General features: G+C 38.5%; 1 protein-coding gene across 10 annotated transcripts in view; it reads left to right on the forward strand.

Moving 5' to 3' along the window:
• The first annotated feature begins 1,198 nt into the window (after positions 1 to 1,198).
• Positions 1,199 to 24,486, forward strand: part of LOC100552334 (poly(rC)-binding protein 3) — a 240,269-nt gene continuing 216,981 nt past the window's right edge. For 2 of the 10 annotated variants that reach the window (XM_016994479.2, XM_062957908.1), the window contains exon 1: positions 1,199 to 1,597. The gene's annotated coding sequence lies outside the window, so the exon portion shown is untranslated. The remainder of the gene's footprint in view (positions 1,598 to 24,486) is intronic. The other 8 variants (XM_062957909.1, XM_016994478.2, XM_016994476.2 and 5 more) reach the window with 6 other exon arrangements.

Here is a 24,486-nt window from a genome sequence, read left to right on the forward strand (position 1 = left end):
TTTTTAATTTTTTAGAAAAAAAGCTGAGTTCATGCAGAGGTGAGGAGAGGAAGCAAGAAGGCAGCTTGCTCTTTAGGTAAGGCCTGTCTAAGATTTCCTTAAAAACCTGAGAGTGTGCACTCTTTTCTTAGATTGCCTACTCTTTTCTTAGATAGATAACCTTAAAAAACCTGTGTCTGTTGGACTCTTTGCCTTAAAAAACCTGACTCTGTGCTGATTCTTGAGTGTGGGCTAGCTGTAATTAAGGCTAGCTGCTCTACAAAGATACAGAATGGGGGACGCCTGGCTAGACAGCAGTACATGTGAAAAAGATCCTTGTGGACAACAAGTTAAACATGAGCCAGCAATGTGATGCGGCTGCTAAGAAAGCCAATGGGATTTTGGCCTGCATCAATAGGGGTATAGCGTCTAGATCCAGGGAAGTCATGCTCCCCCTCTATTCTGCCTTGATCAGACCACACCTGGAATACTGTGTCCAATTCTGGGCACCGCAGTTGAAGGGAGATGTTGACAAGCTGGAATGTGTCCAGAGGAGGGCAAATGATCAAAGGTCTGGAGAACAAGCCTTATGAGGAGAGGCTTAAAGAACTGGGCATGTTTAGCCTGCAGAAGAGAAGGCTAAGTGGAGACATGATAGCCATGTACAAATATGTGAGGGGAAGTCAGAGGGAGCAAGCTTGTTTTCTGCTGCCCTGTAAACTAGGATGCGGAACAATGGCTTCAAACTACAGGAAAGGAGATTCCACCTGAACATCAGGAAGAACTTCCTCACTGTGAGGGCTGTTCGGCAGTGGAACTCTCTCCCCTGGACTGTGGTGGAGGCTCCTTCTTTGGAGACTTTTAAACAGAGGCTGGATGGCCATCTGTCGGGGGTGCTTTGAATGCGATTTCCTGCTTCTTGGCAGGGGGTTGGACTGGATGGCCCATGAGGTCTCTTCCAACTCTATTATTCTATGATTCTAACAGAAACAGTGGGATGTCAATATTTAAGGAGTCGGGCAAGCTGCCATGCTGGTCAGTCCTGTTAACATCATGCCTTCCCAACTTCCCAGAAAGATAGAGACTCGTAGGCAGAAACAGAAGAGGAATTCGAGAAGCAGCGGAGCACTGCCCATAGGAGGAAGGCCTGGGTTCCCGGCCTGCCTGCCTGTGGGTTTCGCCCCTGGCCATCCGCTCCCCCCACCCTTGGCAGCGCCGCCTCCAGGACCCGGGCTGGAGGAAGCCAGGCTGCGAGTAGCCACTTTCAGCCCATGGCGTCGCGCCAGTCAGAGGAGGCAGCAGCACCAGCCGCCGCGACCACCGCCGTCGCCGTGGCGCACAGGAGCGCGCCCGCCTGCCTCGCCGCCGACAGCCGAGAAGGGAGCAGCAGCAAGACCAGCGAAGCCGCCGCCTGAAGCCCTGGCCAGCCCTAAAGCGGGACCCTCTCGAGCCGCCCCTCTGGAAATGCCAATGGATTCCTAACCATTGGCTAGACCCTTTTCTTCTTCTTTGGTTCCTCCTCGTTCTCGCCTGCTTTGCTTTTGGATAGATACCCTTCCTCGCGTCTTGTTTGCCTTCGGAGCGACACACCCTTCCTTGGATTTTCGGGGCGCTAAAGGTGAGTTGTGTTGTGTTTAGACCTTTCCTTTTTGGGGGGAGGAGGGTGTTGGGAGAGAGCGTTTCACAACTTGATTTCTCCGAAGGGACATTTCAGTGTTGTGTCTTTGAGACCCCTTCCCCCAGTTTCCGGACTTCTCCAGAGACTTGCCCAGAGAGTTAAGCAACCCCTGGTCCCTCCGTTCGCCAGCCGAGACGATGGAGCCTTTAATCCGCCTTGTGCAGGGATGGGGAGCCACTCGCCCCTTTTGATCTCCCTCCACCGCTCAGAGATCGAACAGAGGAGAAGCGCTTCCCCGGTCCTTCCATATTTAGAACAACGCGATGGCCCTTTGGAAGGGAAAACAATGCTGCTCTGATCATCGGTCATAATTAGCCCTTTGCTGGAACAGCGCTTCAGCCAGAACGGCTCCCAGGTTCACTTTTGCCAGTCACAAACTTGCCTTGCTTGAAGGAGAGCTTTGATCTGACAAAGGCGTTTTATCAAGGGGATGCTTCCCTTTCCTTCCCCAGCTGTCTTTTTAAAACCCGAAAGGCAAGATGTTCAAGGACAGTAAATGATGATGTTCAGCTGTACTTTATTGGGATTTAGGGATACAGCTCTATTACAGTGATCTCCAGCTGTACTTCATTAGGGATACAGCTCTATTATAGTGATTTCCAGATATAGTTTATTGAGATTTAGGAATAGAGTTCTATTACAATGATTTCCATCCGTACTTTTTGGGATTTAGGAGTACAGCTGTATTACAGTGACTTCCAGCTGTTCTTTATTAGGGATACAGCACTCTTACAGTGATTTCCAGCTGTACTTTATTGGGATTTAGGGATATAGCTCTATTACAAAGGTTTCCAGCTGTAATTTATTGAGATTTGGTTATACAGCTGTATTACAGTGATTTCCAGCAATAGTTTATTGAGATTTAGGAATACAGCTCTATTACAGTGATTTCCAGCTGTACTTTATTGGGATTTAGGGATATAGCTCTATTACAAAGGTTTCCAGCTGTAATTTATTAAGATTTGGTAATACAGCTGTATTACAGTGATTTCCAGCAATAGTTTATTGAGATTTAGGGATACAGCTGTATTACAGTGATCTCCAGCTGTACTTTATTGGGATTTAGGAATACAGCTGTATTACAGTGTTTTCCCGCTGTTCTTTATTAGGGATACAGCATTCTTACAGTGATTTCCAGCTGTACTTTATTGGGATTTAGGAATACATCTGTATTACAGTGATTTCCAGCTGTACTTTATTGGGATTTAGGAATACAGCCCTATCACAGTGATTTCCAGCTATACTTTGTTGAGATTTAGAGATATAGCTCTATTACAAAGGTTTCCAGCTGTAATTTATTGCGATTTGGGAATACAGCTGTATTACAGTGATTTCCAGCAATAGTTTATTGAGATTTAGAGATACAGCACTATTACAGTGATTTCCAGCTGTTCTTTATTAGGAATACAGCTATATTACAGCGATTTCCAGGAGTAGTTTATTGAGATTTAGGAATAAAGCTCTATTACAGTGATTTCCAGCAGTTTATTCAGATTTAGGGATACACCTCTATTACAATTATTTCCATCTGTACTTTATTGAGATTTAGGAATACAGCTCTATTACAGTTATTTCCAGCTGTACTTTATTAGGAATACAACTCTATTACAGCGATTTCCAGCAATAGTTTATTGAGATTTAGGGATGCAGCTCTATTACAGTGCTTTCCAGCTGTACTTTATTGAGATTTAGGAATACAGCTCTATCACAATGATTTCCATCTGTACTTTATTGGGATTTAGGAATACAGCTCTATTACAGTGATTTCCGGTTCTACTTTATTAGGGATACAGCTCTGTTACAGTGATTTCCATCTGTACTTTATTGAGATTTAGGAATACAGCTCTATTACCGTTATTTCCAGCTATACTTTATTAGGGATACCATTCTATTACAGTGATTTTCAGATATAGTTTATTGAGATTTAGGGATACAGCTTTATTACAGTCATCTCCGGCTGTAGTTTATTGAGATTTAGGGATAGAGATATATCACAATGATTTCCATCTGTACTTTATCGAAATTTAGGGATCCAGATCTATTAGAGTGTGATGATTATGTGGGTTCATGTCAGAAAGTCTGATAAGAGGCAATATACTTTGTAGTTTGAGTCACAATTAAGCTGCACACTGGAAATATAACAAATATGTGCATCGTTTGCCATCTCCTTTTGAAGTCACAATGAGTGGTGGTTGTGCAGATTAAAGTTAGGATGCAAATAGTGATCAATAGGACCAGATCAGAGTAATGGATTATAGAAAAAATGGATTATGTTAAAAGTTTATGCTCACTCCATCCTCTTTTGCAAACGTAGCTCAATTAAAATATCTAGATGTGTCTTGTAGTAAACTAGGAAACAATTTTTACATGCAGGGAGTCAGATGAAACATCTGTTATATGTTCAATTGCAGTGGTATAAAAAGATCATGACTCATTTCGGATTCTGATCTAAGAGCTGAAACAGAGACAACAACAAGCTTGGAGATGAGTAGAGTCCTGTGCTTGTCAGTGGCGAGTAAGTCTACCTGTGACTGTATGTGACACTGACATGACTCTAAAATTTTTTGCCCATGTGAATATCTAGCCAAACGACACCTTAATCTTCCATTGTGTAAACATGCCCTACATAAGACAAAATTTGCAAGGCACATCTAAGTAGAGAGAAAAAATAAGTGTCAGAGGGTGCTCTCATGAGATATATTTGCTGCAGATAGTTATTTTGTGTGTCTTTTTTCCTTTTAGCTAATTTGTTTTTAACCTATTACAGAGTTTTAAAAATTCACATCTATGAGTCATTGGTTTGCCTCTCAATAATTTCTAAATATGAAATTGAGAATTTATTTATAAATGTTGTCTTTTGACAAGGGCAACCTGAAATATAGATTACTAGGTAATGTAGTAGTATTATAATATTAATTGGTCTGGTGCTACAGTTGTAAATGCAAGACAGAATCCAACTTAGTTTCAGCACTTTTATTTCATTGCTTTCACTGAACATTTACTGAAAAACTTATCTACAAAGTAATTGATTTTGAGTGTGTCACTTCTGCAGATGTATAACTTCTTAATAAACTCAGAGAAATGAACCGATAAGTCAGATGAATGCCATTTTAAATGCAATGGTATTCTTTATGCATCTTCTTATGAAACAAGTACAATCAGAGATTATTTAAGTCACTATTTGTATGAATAATTTCTTAAAATTTTGAGATTGATAAGTAGGTTTTGTGAATGAACTTGTATAACAGTGTAACCAAGCAGGTCAGATTTTAGGGTGTCTCGCTAGTCTATGTATGAAGATTTGCTCGAAGTCATGTCAAAGCAGAGCCGTGGTGGTGCAACGAGTTAAACCCTTGTGCCACCTGAAGGTTGCCAGTTCAAATCCACGAGATGAGGTGAGCACCCGTCTGTCAGCTCTAGCTTGCAGGGACATGAGAGAAGCCTCCCAGCAGGATGGTAACACATCTGTGTACCTCTGGGCAATATTTCTGTAGACAGCCAATTCTCTCAGACCAGAAGCGACTTGCAGTATGCTCTCAAGTTGCTTCTGACATGATAAAAAATATGTCAAAGCTAAATGGAAAATGGAACTAATATTGTTCATTATAAAACAAATTTCTTCCAACATCTGACTTCCCTTGGCTAACCACTTACCACCACGGCTAAAGTACTTGAGAAGTGTTCTCGAATGTTATTGTTGTCTATTTTCTGAGTGTTAAAGCTTAAAGATTTGTGATGAGCCATTTTGTCTTTGATATAATCTGAGCTACAACAGTTATTGCCATTTGGCTGCAGTTGACACAATCTCAGTGCCATTCAACTGGCATCAAGTCGTTTTGCCATCAGGTACACAGCTGACAGCAAACTAAAGCCAAGTGAGGATCTCTGGTAGTATTTCAATTATATATTTAGGAGTATGTTTATTATAAATCTGCCTTAGACATTAAAATATGCAATGAAAGCGAAAATATTTACGGTGTAATCCTTTTATGATCCAGAATCAATTTTTGACTAGAATACATTTCTTTACATGATTATATATTTATTAATGTTATTTTCTTTGTTGTTCTTTATGTTATTGTACCTTTTTGTGGAGGCGTATTACAGAAATGGTCTCATTAGAAATGTTTTTAATGCATGAAGTGCTCTTTAGACTGACACCCGTGGTATCCAAGTCACATTGTGCTTAGATATGGTTTCATACACATCTGCGGCAATATTTAGGGGGAGTATTATTTTCAAAAGCATTTTGAAGTGCCAGTGTTTTTTTTGTTTTTGTTTAAATGAACAAAAAATCAATAATCCCACTGATCTTGTAGTCTTCTGCATGACTGACTTTCTGGGATGATCACGCAATGTCCATGCATAGGATTTATTTTGCTTATTTGTTGCTGGATTAATGCCTGAACTCCTGACATCAGTGGTTTGTTTACGGTCATAAACTCCAGATGAAAATTTTAAATTGCTTCAATCAGGGTTTGTTCTTGTACTTGTTTCCAGAACTCTGGTCTATTTCTTCTTTATTTAACACCCTTTCCCCAGCTGCTTGCCAAGCAAAAAATGCTTGAGGCAAAAGTAGCTAAAAAACACTCCACAGACTAAGCATCCCTCAGTGGCAATTTTCCAGAACTGATCCCCTTCTGTCTGGCAACAGGCTTTTACCTTCTTCTATGCACTTCCTCTGTTTTGTGAGATGAGGAAAATTCAACAATATCTTGGCCTATACTTCTAACATCTATTCCAGGACTCATGACGAAAAGACATTTTCGAACCATGGTGCCCTACCAGGTTGCAATCAGATAAACAGAACTGAAGGGATCCAAAGAAATTCTGAAACTTGAAATTGTGTAGACTGTACTCCTGACACTTTCTGCTAGAATTGACTTATTGGTCTTCATTGTGCCTTAGGACTGTTTGTTGTTTTCTGTTCATAGTTGTTCCTATATCAGCTCTGTTGCTGGGAAAATCCCAGGCACAGGACAGCAATGTATTACTTGTCTCATTGAATATGTTAAACAATTTTATATATTTAATAACTTTTAATAAAAGTGCTCAATACAGCTAAAATTATTTAAAACAAATTGAAAAACAAAAAGATTAAAAATAGTACATAGATATCACAACAATTTATAATAAGCCAGGTTTTAAGAAGTTTGTTCATGCTCTTCCTGAAAACAGCGAAAGTGAGAGAATAGAATAATATGATGTCAGTAACATGTGCTAGTTAGTATCTGACATAGTGAATGTCGCAAGAACTGAAGCCACTGGCAGTCCTCAAAAGTACATATCTGTTGAATAAATATCTGTACAAAATTATTTCCGTTATTTCCAGCCAATAATTCCATTTTGTAACTGGTGGGTTTCAGTCATTTCTAGCCCCCACATTGGTCTTGATAATTTAAAATGTGTAAAATTCTAGCATATGGTGTGAACAAATAGCACTTGGTTCAATTCACATAAATGTCAATATTTGTATCATTTATTCCCCTCCTTCTCCTACTACTATCACTTGTTGAAATTGCAATTTTTCGTCCTTTTTCTCTTCACAGCATGGTGAAATGGCAGCAACAAGAAGTAGGGAAAAGATGAGAAGGGGAATTTTTTTTTTACTGAATTGATAAAGCAAGGCTCACTGAGATTACATGCATCATTGTCATGTTTTCTAGATGATTCAAGGGGCAAGATGCCAAGAGCATCATTTTTCCCTACTTCTGAACTGATAGGGTCCCACTACTGCTAACATGAATTTCACTCTTTCTGGCCTACCACATATTATTTAGCCCACCTCACTCTTATTTTCCTTCTTTATTAGTTCATCATTGTCATAATCTCCTTCCTTCCTTCTTCCCACTTGTCACTGCTTTCCCAAGCTCCCACCGTGATCCTTTTCACTTGGCACAATTATGGCTCTATGATTTTTATGCAATCCTGGGATTTGCAGTTTAAGGCCCCTTGTACTCTACCTTATAAAATCCAGATTATCTGTTTTGAGCTGGATTATATGGCAGTGTAGACTCATATAATCTAATTCAAAGCAGACAATGTGGATTATCAGATTTGACAATTTGGATTATATGGTAGTGTAGAAGGCCTGGGAAGATGCTCATAATTATACAGCAGAACAAAAAAATCTTGGTGTTTTGGTTTTTAGGCCTGTACCTGAGGTTATTTGGGGGTGCTGATTCAGAAAATTGCATTGGATAAGTAGACTGCATCAGCAACTGGTGGCAACTGGTAGATGGCATAGGTTCTAAGTTGCAGCCTTCAAAAATCCAGGAATCAGAGGCAATAAAGCAATAAAACAATAAAAATGTTGCAGTAAAAAGGACTTGCTCAGCTAGTAAAAACACCGTCCATCTCACTCTCCAGCGTGGGACTAAATTACCTATAAAAGGAATTACTAAATTATTGCCAGAATAATCTAAAAATCAATCATGGGAAGTCTAAAATTATGGTTTTTGAGAAAAAAAAAATCTCCCACACCGATGGTCCTTTGATGGGCATATTTTAGAACAGGTTAGAAGCTTTTAATATCTGGGGCTGCTTTTCCACCACACTCTGTCCTGGTCCACTCACATATCTTCTATTTCTCTGAAGCAAGCACATCAGCTATTGTATGTCTTAACATTGCCAAAGGGGGTCGGGTATATACCATTGGCTATTAGAGTTTTTAACACCACGACAGCTACCCAGTTGTATGCATCCAGCATCTGGATTAGTGGATTAGCACCTAAGATCAATCACAGTTCTTGAGGGCCCTCTTCCAGTTCCCCAGATGTGTGCCATCCTGTGTCTTGCTGTTAGAATCTGGGGAAATCCCCCTATCAACAAGAGCTTGGTGGTGGGCACTTAAATATTGGCTCATGGTCAATGTTTTCCAACTGGGCTCAGGTCTGATCTAGCCCAGGATGATTACACTAGGAACTGGTTCAACCTTAACTCTTAAAAAGCCTCTTCTATTGCCCTTTCTTCATCCCTTTTATCACATCTGGATTATGACATGGCACTGAAATCTATTAAACAAAGATTTGGGACATTATCTTCTGTGAGCTCCATTTTCGCTCATACGTTTCTTGTTCCTCAAGCGCCCTGAGTATACACTATGCTGGACCATGAATCAAATTATCTTAAGACCTTGACTCTGGACAAATATTGCTGCCTATTCTCCAAGGCAAGGTGCAATGTGTTCCCATCCGAAGTGCTTAGGGGTAGATTTGCGGGAGTCCTCTACAATGCAAGACTTTGTCCATGTAATAACCAGGATGTATGTATCACATCTTATTGTCCGGCAGTTTTTACAAGCTGGCTTGGCTACATATTATTAACTCACTACTGAACAACCTATCTGGTAGATCAGCCCAATTCCATGTAAAGTTTTTACTAGGTGACAATTTCCCCCATGTGACTTTGGCTGTTGCCAAGTTTGTCTTTGAGGTAGCCAGGATAAGACAACTTCCTGTATCAGACCCAGGTTGAAACTTACTTTGTATATATTTGCGATGTTTTTACCCTTGTTCGTATGTATTTAGCATTGCACTAGTCCTGTTTTTAAGTGGCCTTATCAGTTTATGAATCTGATGTGCACTTGCCCTACTAAGCAAATTGAGTCGTTGGACCATAATAAAGATTGATTGACAGACAGACACATATATGTTCTGCATCTCAAAAAGTAGAGCTGATAGGGCAAAACTAGTGCCATTTTGGAATCACCAGGTCAAATATACCTAGAAACAGATCTAACACTTGAGGCAACAAAATGTGTTGGCCAGTATTATCAAGCAGAGAGCTCCAGCATTCCACCAAAGTACAAACCTTAGAATCCCATAAGATGTAGCCACAAAATAATGGAATTGTAGCACTGTACTTGTGGGGTGTGAAAGTGTCCCGTGTTTTCATTGAGGCATTTTAAAGGCACTTGGAGGCAATGAGGGAAGAGCAGTGAGAAGAACTGGAGGACTATGTGTACATAAGGTCACAAATTCATTTCATGCGAGCATTGAACAGGGAGTTCCTATAGAATAAAGACCACTATGAATGCTATTCTGTGGAAAAATCAGCAGCGTTTTGGCGACGATGCGCAGCTGCGGAAAAGGGTGACCGGCTGGTTGAGGACGCAAGTGGCAGAGTTTTGTGGGGAAGGAGTTGCCATGCTCATTCATCACTATGATAAGTGCCTAGATTTGAATGGCGACTATGTTGAGAAGTGGTATTTGGTTGTGGCTTTCAACTGCATATGGTAAATGTTTTCTCCTATACTTTGTTCTTTTTAAATTCCAAAACGTAATCTACTTTCTGGATAACCCTCATATAAAGACAGCAGAGGAAGACAGGTGTTATGCACTCGAGTCTATGGTTTTGGTGTTCCCTTCAATGTTTATATTCCCGTGATTTTGTGCATTCAGTGTAATCTTACGCAGCAAGATAAGCTGTCCGTTTTATCATTTGTGTGTTGGTTGTGTTTTTTCACTGAGAGACACTAGCTATGTGGTTGCCATTATAGGCTTTGTATCCTTAAGTGTGTTTACCATAAAACCATCTTTAAAGAAATTTCTGTCCCTGTTCTGTTTCCTGAAGCAGTTTGGAAAGATTGCTTTGAAAAAACGGAGGTGTACTTGTTGATGTCAGACCTGTTGAGTTATATCGCACACAAAACTATAGTAAGTGCTTAGACAAAGTTGGGGTTTCAGAGTCTTCTCAAATGTCTGTTTAATGGATTGGCCAAAAGTAAAAATGCTTTGCATTAACTAAAAGCAAATTCTTCTATTTCAACCAGTTGACATATTCTGGACAAACAGATATGAGTCTATATACACAGTGATTTAGTTCTGTTTATCTCGTACTAGTGTTGGGAGAGAGAGAATGCCCCTCATATAAAATGGCAAAATCAATATTTTCTTTTTGGGTTTTTTTTTTTAAAGGGAGGGGAATGGTTTCAAGCTGTTGAATCCATGGATAATCTGTGAATATGGAGGGCTGACTGTAACTACTTTATTTTTAATTGAATTTTAATTGCTTTAATTGTCAGGTAAATATGAAATAGGTAATCTAAGAATGTACATTATGATATCTGCAAAGAAGCATGGTTAACTGAAACTATTTTCTTTATATCATCTTTTATTATGTTTTGAACATTACTATTAAAAGTATTACTCTACTTCTATGATTTAGGTTTGTTTTAATTTTAAAAATGTAATTTTCATTTTTTGTATGAAGTTGGTGCACTTCGAAATGAAAGTATGATTTAGCTAAGGCTTTATAATCTCAGATGTCACATAGGCTGACTTACAAGAAGTGGATTCAAATACACTAGGGAGAGTGTAGAATTGCTAATTTGTAGTGATAAATTTCCTGTTCAAGATGCAGGGAGGATCTCTCTCTCTATATATAAACTGCCCACTGAAACCCAGATTGATATGTGTGTGTTTTGCCTATATCAGTAGCTGGCAAGTTGACCTAAGGAGTAGGAGATGGGGAGTCCTCTGATGTAGTCAGAGAGAGAGTGGTAATGCTCCTTGGAGTGTGGTGCTCCTTACTGTATTTTATAGCATCACTGTAATTGAAAATAGTGCTGTAATGAGAAATGTTAAAACAGGTTCTTAATTCATCCATTTTAATATTGTTGTTGTTTAAAAACAACTTTACTGAAATGGCATTTGTAGCACTCTTTTAAGGAAGTAAGGTAAAGGTAAAGGTTTTCCCCTGATGTTAAGTCCAGTCCTGTCTGACTCTGGGGGTTGGTGCTCATCTCCATTTCTAAGCCGAAGAGCCAGTGTTGTCCGTAGACACCTCCAAGGTCATGTGGCCGGCATGACTGTATGGAGCGCCGTTACCTTCCCGCCGGAACAGTACCTATTGATCTACTCACATTGGCATGTTTTCGAACTGCTAGGTTGGCAGAAGCTGGAGCTAACAGCTGGCGCTCATCCCGCTCCCGGGATTTGAACCTGGGACCTTTCAGTCTGGTAGTTCAGCAGCTCAGTGCTTTAACACACTTCGCCACAGGGGTTCCTCTTTTAAGGAAAGAGAGGAGCTAAACATTAGTAGAATTTCAATGTACCAATTCTCAAAAGAAAGAGGGTTGGACTTAATTTATTTACTTTTTTTTATACCCACCCTCTCTCCCTCATTGAGGGATTCAGTGCGCTAACAGTTGGCAACAATTCAATGCCATTCAAACCTAGGACAATACAAACTCAAATGCATGTAAATCGAGCAACACAAAGCATTTCTAACAACTCATAAAAACAACAATACACGATCAAACAATATTAAAACCAGCTATATTAAAAACCCGCTCTATCCCGTTGCCACAATCAAAGTCCATTGCCATTTAACATAATTATCATTTCTTCCCTAACTTCGGAGCCGCAGTGGCGCAATGGGTTAAACCTTTGTGAACTGCTGACCTGAAGGTTGGGTTGCTGATCTGAAGGTTGCCGGTTTGAATCTGCGAGACAGGATGAGCTTCTGTCTGTCAGCTCTAGCTTGTGGGGACATGAGAGAAGCCTCCCAGTAACACATCCAGGTGTCCCCTGGGCAATGTCTCTGTAGATGGCCAATTCTCTCACACTAGAAGCAACTTGCAGTATTTTCTCAAGTTGCTTCTGACATGATAAAAACATTCCCTAACTTCCATTTATGATTCAGTCAAAATCAAACATGTAATAAAATAAGAATGAAATAAACTTGACAACAAGAAATCTACCCATTTAATTGACCTAAGGCAATTAAATTTCTGGCTATTACAAAATCAGACATTAGAGAATCAAAATTCCCTTTTTAAATTTGTATCAGTGGAGTGAACCCACTCCCCTTCTTTATCAGCCTTTTAAAAATTTTCTGGCAATATACTGTTATTTATTTTGTTATTGTTTTAAATAGAAAATTGAGATCTATCCATAGACCTTTTTCAAGGGGCTTTGAAAAAATGTACATTGTTTGTATTGGATTGACTGTGAGCAGGAATGAGTTACTTCATTATTTACATAACAGTAGATTTAAAGGACAATATCTGTTCCTCTCTATGGGACTTACTTAGAATATCCAGTTAGAAAAAGTGGATCACAAATGTTAGCCTTTACTGTACATCTTTTCTGTTCTTTTTTGCATATGTGATACCCAGAAGTAAACAAAGAACCCCAAATGAAGCCTCTTTTCTAATATAGATTAGAAGAGAACAATTACTTCTCCTGCCATGGACATAATGCATACGTTAATGCAATTTTATTTGTAGTAAGTGCTACAGTACAGAATGATATCCAATTTCTGATCCACTCAGATACCTAGGTCCATTTTACATGTACTGCTGCCAAACAAGATGATCCCTTGCTCTATCCTGCCACCATTTTTATAATCTAAATGCATAACGTTATCTCCTTTGAATTTCATTTTAGTTTTGGCCCTATGTTATAGACTGTCCAGATGCGTTTGAATATTGATATTGCTTTCTTGTGGCTTTGTATCATCTGCAGATCTAATAAGCACACTTTATACATCCTTATCCAAAAATTGCTTTAAAACGATGTCAAGCACAGTATGTGGTACAGGGCCCAATAGTATTCCTTTTGAAATGCCCACCCAGGAGGATATCAAAACATCATCACTGTTGGGTTGCTGTGAGTTTTCCGGGCTGTTTGGCCATGTTCCAGAAGCATTCTCTCCTGACGTTTGACCCACATCTATGGCAGGCATCCTCAGAGGTTGTGAATCTGCTGTAAACTAGGCAAGTGAAGTTTATATATCTGTGAAAAGTCCAAGATGGGAGAAAGAACTCTTGTCTGTTTAAGGCAAGTGTGAATGTTGCAATTTGCTATCTCGATTAGCACTGAATTGCCATCAGTTGTTGCTACTACTTATCAGTCAACTATTTGTTTTCTACTCTCACACAATAATTTTTACCCAATAACAATAACTTCATTGTTTTTATTCTGTAACCTATGGAATCCTAGGATCAGCACTTAGGAAGTATATTCAGATTCTCATGCCTCATGAAAGTACAAACCCAGGGATTCCACAGGATCGTATTATGGAAGATAAAGTGGATTTAGTTCTATACTTGTGTAGTATGAAAGGTCTCCAGGACATACCATATGTACTTGAGTATAAGCTGACCCAAATATAAGTCAAGGCAACTAATTTTACCACAAAAAACTGGGAAAACATATTGACTCAAGTATAAGCCAAGGGTGGGAAATGCAGCAGCTACTAGTAAATTTCAAAATAAAAAATACCAATAAAATTACATATGTTTTAAAATATTTACCATATTTTAAAGAAAAACAGTAAACTAGCTCTGTAAGTGGAAATGTAGGGTCAACAAAAACAATATGGTATCAACAATAACTTTACAACAACAACAACAACAACGACAACAACAACAGCAACAACAACAACAACAATAATAATAAAAATACTTCATTTGTATCTCACCCTATCCACCCGTGGGGACTCAGGCTGGCTTTCAATATAGCAACACGCAAACATTCAATGCCTATAAAAACAATGCAGAGCCAGATGTAGATCTATATATACTAATTTCACATATGCATTTTCCCCTGAAACATTTGCAAATTCTCTCTCTTTATATGTGCATTTCCCTCCTGCAATAGTTGCAAGCCCTATATATTATCTATATTCATATCTATCTATCTAGACATCTCCCTATATATAGATAATTATATCTATATAGGATTTGCAAAGACTTGCAGACATGTGAGGGGAAATTCCAATAATAATAATAATAATAATAATAATAATAATAATAATAATAAGACTTTATTTGTATCCCACACTATCTACCCATGGGGACTCAGGCAACACTCAAACATTCAATGCTTATAAAAACAATGCAGAGCTAGATGAAGATCTATATATACTAATTTCTCATATGCATTTTCCCCTGAAACATTTGTAAATCCTCTCTTTATATGTGCATTTCCCTCCTGCAATAGTTGCAAGCCCTATCGCTCCACTCAATTGAATCCTTGGTTTTGTAGTTCTTTATGACACCTGAGCTTTCTGGCATAGAAGGGTAAATATCTCAGAAAACTACAAATCTCAGAATTCTATAGAATTGATCCATGGTAGTTAATGAGTTGTCAAACCACTATAATTTTGGATTTATTGCTGTGTGGACATAGCCTTGGATCTAGTTTTATTACTTGACCTACAGGTAACCTATGTAGCAAAGGTACCTGTCAAAATTTAAGTAAACTTGAGTTTTAAGTCATATAATCATCATCATCATCATCATCATCATCATCATCATCATATTCATCATCAACATCATTTAGTATAGTTAAGCCATTGTTGGTTCTATAACCATTATGATTTGTTTATACATTCAGATTGTGAATTCCCAATGTTTGAAGGTGTATACTTGATAATGTCCTGTTAATCTCAGTTTGTACCAATGTGCTGTACAAACATTCATCTAATTCAAAATGACAGGGCTGATACTTAACCAGCCGAGCTCTTATTTCAAGAATATTCCGTTTGATCAAACATTGTCTCTTTTCCTATTCTGTGCTAAAATTACTATATTGATTATTTCAGTATCATCCTTCACTTGTGTTCTTCTCAAAAGAAAAAATAGGGATGAATAGGAGCTGCAAACTCAGTTTTACATGGTAATGGTATGAGAAATTACCGTATATACTTGAAGATAAGCCAGGGTTTTCCATCATTTTTTAGTTGAAAAAGCCTCCCTTAGCTTATAATGGGGCCAAGCTGAACAGTGGAGCCTGGAGGCAATTGCTTGCAATATATGATCTATTTCTCTCTCCTCTTCCCCTCCCTTTTTTTATGTCAGGAGCGACTTGAAAAACTGCTTAACAGTTATTTTATTATTTTAAATACAATGTTTGTGTGGCTCTATATTTCCTTTAAAAACAAAACAAAAAAAAACAGTTTTTAAATTAGAAAATGTAAGCATGTGAATTTGCAAGTGCAAAATAAGGGCAGTCCTGTGTACCTTAAGTGCAATGAAATTGCTGAGTTATGTTGTGGATTTTAAGTGGTTTTGTTTTAAGCAATTTGAGACACAGTATAGTGGAAATACACCATATTTATTTGAAAAACTGTTTTTTCAAAAATATTTGTACACTTTGGTGTACAACTTGAAAAAATAAGTCTTTAAGCCCATGAAATGATTTGTAGGCTTTGGGAAAAACTGCAAATACCTGATGTCCTCTATTTCTGTTGACATACAACACAAAAGTATGTGTTTCTGCCTTACTTTTCCATATCCTTCAGGTTACAAATACATCCTGTGTTAAAAAGGGGAGCAGCAAGAGAGATGTCTTTCTATAAGCCTAATATGAAATGAAATAAGAGTTTTTAGTATTCTGTCATAACTGGTTCTGAAGATTCTTGGGAACTAGGCCTTGTAGATAATTCAGTCTTGGGTATTATCTGTCCCAGCACCATTGAAGATAATCTGAGGATTGTTTCTGAAAACCAAGGGAAACCAATTCCTTAAGGTGAATAGCACACTGACCCACATAACATTGTATTCAGGTGTTTTCATGCTTATTATAGAAGACAAGATGGAACTGTTGGAAGAATGTACAGGAAACAGAATTGCCCAGTATTTCAAAGAGAACATTATGTTGAAATATTATTATTTACTTCATTTCTATCCCGCACTATTTCACCCCGAGGGGGACTCAGAGCAGCTTACAAGTAGAAATCTCACAAGGGGAAAAATACGGAATTTCTGGGGTTGATAGCACATAGACCAAATACTAAATTAATACAAATTTAATACTGGGGATATATTATTATTGTTTTGCCCAAAAATGTCATGTTGATCTTAATGTTGAAGAAATGGATGATAATAATAATAATAATAACAAGAAATAATAATAATAATAATAATAATAATAATAATAATAATAATAACTTTATTTATACCCCACCACCATCTCCCCGTGGGGACTCGGGGCGGCTCACAATGTTACAAAAGAAGATGATAAAACAGAAGTTTAAAAAAAGGTTTATACAGACAGTAATAATATCAAACAACCGCCAAAGCCATTCAGTCAACTTCAAAGGTGGGTGGGGGACGACGACTATAGCAGCAATATAAGATAAAATCATTAGATTAAAATACCCCGATGAAAGGAACCTAATAATATTCAGAATAGAATTATAATGAGGCTGGTCATCCAATGGCTGTCTCTCCAAAGGCCAGCCCAAACATCCAGGTTTTCAATTGTTTCTTAAAGGATGGTAGGGAGGGTGCCAACCTAATCTCCCTAGGGAGGGAGTTCCAGAGCCGAGGGGCCACAGCCGAGAAGGCCCTCTCTCTCGTCCCCACCAAACTTAACTGTGAGGAAGGCGGAAGCGAGAGGAGGGCCTCCCCGGAAGATCTCAGAGAGCGTGTAGGTTCATAGGGGACAACGCAGTCACGAAGATAGGCAGGTCCTGAACCGTTTAGAGCAGGGGTCCCCAAACTTTTTAAGCAGAGGGCCGGTCCACAATCCTTCAGACTGTTGAGGGGCTGAATTATCATTTGAAAAAAAATTCCTATGCATACTGCACATGTCTTATTAGTAATGCAACAACAACAACAACAACGAAAGAACAATACAATATTTAAAAATGAAAACAATTTTAACCAACATAAACCTATTAGGATTTCAATGGAAAGTGTGGGCCTGCTACTGGCCAATGAGATAGTCAGGTTAATTAGGATTGTTGTTGTAGTTGTGTGCCTTCAAGTCATGTCAGACTTTGGCCGAGCCTAAGTCTAAAATTAATTATTTATTTACTGCATTTATTCACTACATTTATATCCCACCCTTCTCACCCCGAAGGGGACTCAGAGCAGCTGTATGTACATACAATATATTACATTATTAGCATAACACAATAGCATTATACATTACTATATTGAACTATACCACTATACTATTATATAATATGTAATATATAACATATAATTAATATTATTATATGGTATTACTATTAGTATTATATTGTATAACATAAGATTATTATCAATATTATATGTATATACAATATATTATATTATTAAAACTGATATAAAAATATTATATTATAAAACTGAGGGCGGGGGCCCTTGGAGGGCCACATCCGGCCCCCGGGCTTTAGTTTGGGGACCCCTGGTTTAGAGCTTTATAGGTAATAACCTGCACCTTGAATTGGGCCCGGAATATTATCGGCAGCCAGTGAAGCTGCTTGAACAGGGGGGTTGACCACTCCCTGTAAGCAGCTCCAGTTAGTAACCTGGCTGCCAACCGTTGTACCAACTGCAATTTCCGGACCATTTTCAAGGGCAGCCCTACGTAGAGCGTGTTACAGTAATCCATCCTTGAGGTAACTAGAGCGTGGACCACCATGGTCAAGCCAAACTTCTTGAGGTACGGTCGCAGTTGGTGCACAAGTTTTAATTGTGCAAAGGCCCTCCCAGCCACCGCCGACACTTGAGCATCAAGAGACAGCGATGAATCCAGAAGGACCCCCAAACTGTGGACCTGCGCCTTCAGGGGGAGTGTGACCCCGTCAAGCACAGGTTGCCACCCTATGCCCCGATCGGTCGAACAGCTGACCTGGAGGACCTCTGTCTGACAAGGCAATCAAAGGCGAAAGTAGATTAGTGAGTGGCCACCATTACCTTATCCACTGGATAAATGTGTGCACTGATCACATCAAAGAGTTAACATTTCTAGATATCTTAAGTGGTAGAACCCATCTGATAGGAAGAATCCTTGAATTTAATCTTAAAGAATGCCACCCAGCAGCTAGGTTGAAATGTGAATGTTGTTCCACTGACTGGAAAAGCGATCACAACACTGTCAAATTCAATTTACATGAAAGCAGGAAATTGTCAAAGAACCTCAACCCTGCTACATTCTACTTCAAAGAGGAAATTTCTCTAAAGTGAGTGAGACTATATAATGGGAATTGAAAAGGAGAATCTTGATAGTCTCAGCTTACTCAAAATCACAATAATTGATACCTCTCCTAATGTATATTTTAATTAAAATGCCTTTAGCAATCCAAGCACACTTCAAAGAAAAGCACATGCCTCTAGCAGCCTGTCATATACAGCCCAGCATGGAGTCAAAGATATCAGAAAATAAAGACGGCTGGTGAATAGAGGTCTGTGTTTCTTTTGAACAATACTAAACCACATGTAAAGAGAGCAACGAAGGGGAGGGGAGGAGAATGACAAAGCATGAGAGACCAGAAGAGATGAAGGCCTGAAAAGGTCCATAGGTATCTTCAAGTCAAGAGAGTGACCCAGATAGCTGCAGGACGGTGAGGACTGGGAACATTGTGGGAAGCTTGAGCATCATAAATGGAAGGAGAGGAGGAGAAGGACAAGCTCAGAGAAGGTTGGGGAGGTCCCCCCAACTTGCTCTTAATGCAAGTTGGGAGGACAGTAGGGTTCAGAGTCTGGGATGGAAGATGTTGTCAGAGGTTCAAAACATCCTGAAATTCCCAGATGTATAGCAGAAGGGACTCTCCACTTTTGTTAGGGAGTCAAATACCTTCTCACAGTAAAGTGGTCTCCTCAGGAACAATAACAACACAGACACAAAGCTATTCATTCCAACTGGAACACTTTTTTAACTTTAGTTACAGCAATAGTACAAATGGCATTTACATTATGTACAACAAACTCTATCTTCATCCATCAAATTCCTACCCTTGTCCAACCAACACAAGGTTACTACAACCTATATACTACAGTCTCAGCACTGGCTGTCACACCCCAATTACGACACCTGTGGTTAAGCCTGAGACACTGATCCTGTTATAATTTAAAGAAATGTTGTGTAACTTACAGATCTTGGCAGATGTTTGGAGGTGTTTGGTATGTATTAGGCATGTCCGATCGATGAAAAAAAGTTTCAATTCTCGTTTCTAAAGTAGGGGGCGCTGGCGCTTCGATATAGAAAGTATTTCCGATTTTTTCACCCAAAAATTTCGGATATTTCTGAAAATTCGTAATGATTCTAAATGTTTCTAAAATGGCGGACGTGCATGCGCAATTGCCAAAAAAAAGGAACCGGGGGGGCACTTTTACAGGGCTCTCCCACCCTCATTTCTTGAGCTATCATCAAATTTTCAATGCCCTTGCAACTTGTGCAAAGATACGTTGAAAACTAGAAATTCCCTTGCTATATTTGTAAGCAAGAAGGACACTGGAAATCAATGGTGTCTCCGGCTATGTAATCCCACAAGCCTCAACCCAATGCCTTCAATTAGAAATGGACCAGTGACCACCACGCCAAGCAATGCCCTGGCAAGGAGTGCAAAGATACTTTGAAAACTAGAAATTCCCTTGTTAAGAGAAAGAGCCAGCAACAAAACATTAACCCTTTCTCCAAACCCCTCTGTGGGAACAGCAAGACTGTGCCCCTTCACCCTCTCTCTCCCTCAAGAGGCTTGCTTGCTCTCCGTTTGCAGACCACCACCCTATCCGTTTGCAGACCACCACCCTCTCCCAGCCCAGAATGGTTTGCCCGGGCTACACAATGGGCTTTTATGGTAATCTTCCATGTGGACGCAGAGGACCTTAGCCCTCACCTTTGCGTCCACCGTGGAAGCTTCTGATTGACCGGGGAACAGCAGCCATGTTAGGCTGCGCTAAGCTCCCATTCAAGGTAGGTTGCAGAAACAAAAAATTAAAAAAATATTTAAAAATATATTTAAAAAATTGGGGGGGGGGAATTAACGAAACATTAAGAGACAATTAGAGAATGGGCCAACAATGGTTCGAATTACATTGCTGGTTGCTCTGTGAGACAATGTGTCGAAATGCGTATCAAAAAGCGAGAACAATCCGAAATAAATCCGATATACGATTCAAAACGATTTTTTTTGGACATGTCTAGTATATATGTATGTATCTGGGAGTGAATATGTGTGTGAGAGATTGGAAAGTAATGTTAAGAAAGAGAGATGACTTATGTGTGTATCATACATGTGTGTGCCACAAGAGACATTTTTTAAAAAGGACATGTTCCCCATGACAACCCATTATATGATTTCAAAATGTGCTTACCAATCCTTTAAATATTTGGGATTTATTCTGAACAAAAATTTTCAACAATTTGTGCTTCACAGCAGAGAAGATGTTTGGCTGCAAAGAACTTGCCAAATGAAATAAACTGACCACATTTAAAAAATGGTTTGATTAGTTGGCTTGATTTCAGAAGCTTCTCTATAAATAAAAACAAGGGATAAGCTTGAAGTGGGACATTAGCAAGACAAGAGTTTGTTCCTTCTCTCTTCTTCTTCATGAGTGTCCTTCTGGAACATCAATTTTTCATTATATTTAATTATTGATTGGAAGCATTTTTCTTGCCAGAGCAGCACTTTACACACAGTGAAATAGCTTCTCTGGAGAGAGACTGAATGTTTCAAGTTTTTTTTTTTTGGGGGGGGGGGTATGGATTCAATTTTGCAGATCGTTTGATTCTTTCCCTTTTTTTCTATGTACCCGATAAATTAAACACAAAATGATAAGAAAGATTATCATGGTTTCATGAGGCATGTTCAAATGACCCTCTAGACTGATCTTTAATTAGTAATACTGTATTTTTTTCAAAGGGCAGTGCTATGAATGAAATGTAGATGAACCTTGGTTTATGTAGTGACTTCCCAGAAGATTTTAAATTCACTGCTGTTCCTGGTATATACCCTAAATAATTAACAGAGCCATTTCAAGATTTTAGAGAAACAACTATTGGTTGCCACTAAGAACAGTACTCTGTCAGACTGTATAAGATGTAGTTTTGTTGGCTAATATGTTATGTATGTGTTAAGTAAGTACACATACAACACTTCCCATGCACTAGCTGCGCTGGTAAGGCTGGTTTCTTTGAGAATGTAGCACAAATTCTATGTAAAAATCATACTATGTAATATTGACATTAATAGTGAAATCTGAAATATATATAGAAAGTTTTTACTTTGCTGTTTTCACATACATTTAAGATATAAATATTACTTTGTTTTCACAGTGCATCCTTTAAAAAAAGGAATGGGACAGTAATGTTCTGTAAAGTTTAAGGTGTCTGTAATATTTACAAATATACATGCAGAAGAGCATTCAGATAAATCTGCATGTATATTTCCCAGAGAGGGTTCCTGAGAACACATTTCGGCTTTCTGTGCCTCTCCTTAACCGAGAAAAAAAAAACCCATTTAGAATCATTTTTTAAATCAGAAAGATTTTACTAACCCACTCCTATCAACTGATAGGTATTGTCTTTGAAAAACATCTCTGAATATACTTTGAAAGCTCAAGAAAGAGGCGAAGGGAGGCACTGATTTATTGTGCTGCCAGTAGAAAAACTTCATGGAATTCCAATCTCTGAATGAGAGAGAGATGGAGGGAGGGAGCGAAGTGGGGAAAGGAGGAGTATGATGAAAGAATTGTATGTTTGGGGTCTGGCTGGGGCCTATTATGGTCTGGCAAGGCTGAAGACATCATCTAAAAATGGAAAACTGCATTATGGAGAACAAAGGTGATGAACTTGGCATGAAAAGTGCTAATGAGAAAACTGCTGAACAGACCTGAGAACTTCATGGTGTAAACAACACCTGTACATAGTCAAAAATGTTAACTTAAGAAGCAAATTAAACTGTATATACTCAAGTATAAGCCGGGTTTTTTCAGCCCTTTTTTAGAACTGAAAAAGCCCTGCTCGGCTTATACTCGGGTGAGGGTCCTGGTTGGCTTATATTCGAGTCAGCTTATACTCGAGTATATATGGTACATTTATTATTTTCCCCTATTATTATTGGCATTGTTACATTTATTATTTTACTCTTATTATTATTATTATTATTATTATTATTATTATTATTACATTTATCATTTTACTCTTGTTATTATTGCTACTATTCCATTTATTTTAATCTATTTTATTATTATTAATAATACATTTATTATTTTGTTCTGATATTATTATTGTTATTGCATTTATTATTTTACTCTATTTATTATTGTTAATACATTTATTAATTTATTACATTTATTATTTTACTCTATTATTATTATTATTACATTTATTATTTTACTCTATTATTATTTTATTATGACACAGCAAACAAGATAGATATGCTGGATTTCATATCACAAAATCACGAGTCGAACACTTTCCAAGTGTCTTGGACTGTGTGATGTATTTTCGGATGATGCGCGCAGATCCCAGCAGGGTGGCCTTTTGCAGTTGGCAGATCGTAATTTTGTCAATGTCTATTGTTTCCAAATGCCGGCTGAGATCTTTTGGCACGGCACCCAGTGTGCCGATCACCACTGGGACCACCTGCACTGGTTTCTGCCAGAGTCTTTGAAGTTCAATCTTGAGGTCCTGATAGCGACTGAGTTTTTCCTGTTGTTTTTTATCAATGCGACTGTCACCTGGGATGGCAACATCAATGATCCAAACCTTTTTCTTTTCCACAACTGTGATGTCTGGTGTGTTGTGTTCCTGAACTTTGTCAGTCTGGATTTGGAAGTCCCACAGTATCTTTGCATGTTCATTTTCCAATACTTTTGCAGGTTTGTGATCCCACCAGTTCTTTGCTGTATTATTATTATTATTATTATTATTATTATTATTATTAAAAGGATACATAAGCACATTTACATTGAAGAAGTTGAGAATGATTTAATCAGAGTTGGACAGTGTTGTCTTAAATTACAGTTTTATGTAAATATTCAAAAATGTAATTTTATTATTATCTATTTTTATTTCTGAGATTTACCACTCTCGGCTTATACTTGAGTTACTGTTTTCCCAGTTTTTTGTAGTAAAATTAGGTGCCCCGGCATATAGTTGGGTTGGCTTATACTCGAGTATATACGGTACCTATCTGTTCTGGAATTGATGAGCCTCCAGTAGGTCTGAGCTGAATGACAGAGGTTATCTAAACAACCAAGTAATGGATAACCAAACATTGCTACATATGGAGACCCTTTTCCTTTTTGACTGTGTGGCAAATCTGTGAGGAATACAGTATTTGTCCACTCACCTCTCTTCTCCAGAAGCAGGCCTGAATGAAGAAGGTTGGTGAGTATGAATGAGTAAATGTATGTGAGTGAATGCTGCACAAGGAGGCATTGCAGTGCAAATTACCTTCAATTTTGGTCTCTCTCTTGTTCTCTGCTGTTAACAATTCAAACTTCTACTTCCTGTTGCTCTTCCTTGTGGGATCTCTTCATTATAGCTGCATCTCAGGCTCCATCTACACTTCTATATATTGCAGTTTCTTAATGCAGTTATATGGATCTTCTTTTTCTCCTTTTTTGAAGAGGGGGCAACATTATTTCTTCCTCCAGTTTATAAGACATCTCCTATTCTTCAGGAATTCCCAAACATTCTTGCCAGTGATTCTAAGGTTACTTCTGCCAATTTTTTAATACTCTTAGATGGGTATCCACCTGACCCTGGATACTTGAATTGATTTAAAGTGATCAGATATTCTTGTATTACCTCTTTAACTATTCTGTACTTCATTTCCCTTAGGCTGTACACTGTTTTTTATTTCAGAGACAACCAAAGGAAAGATGTTGAGTAGTTCTACTTTTTCTCTGTGCCTGTTAGGATTTTGCCTTCTTCTCGATGTAATGACCCTATCATAATCTTGTTCTTCCTTTTCTAAAAATATAACCAAAACACCTGAGTTAATTCTGTGCTTTAGTTTTTCTTAGGGCTGTTCAATACACAAAATGTGCCCCCTCACCAGCATGAAACATGCTAGTTTGGGGCCACATTGTGGCCAGATAGGGCATTATCAACCCTCTCCAGGGTAGGACAGTGGGCCCACAGCCCAGCCATGCA

The sequence above is a fragment of the Anolis carolinensis genome, chromosome 6, assembly GCF_035594765.1.
Source record: "Anolis carolinensis isolate JA03-04 chromosome 6, rAnoCar3.1.pri, whole genome shotgun sequence".
NCBI classification, from domain to species: Eukaryota; Metazoa; Chordata; class Lepidosauria; order Squamata; family Dactyloidae; genus Anolis; species Anolis carolinensis.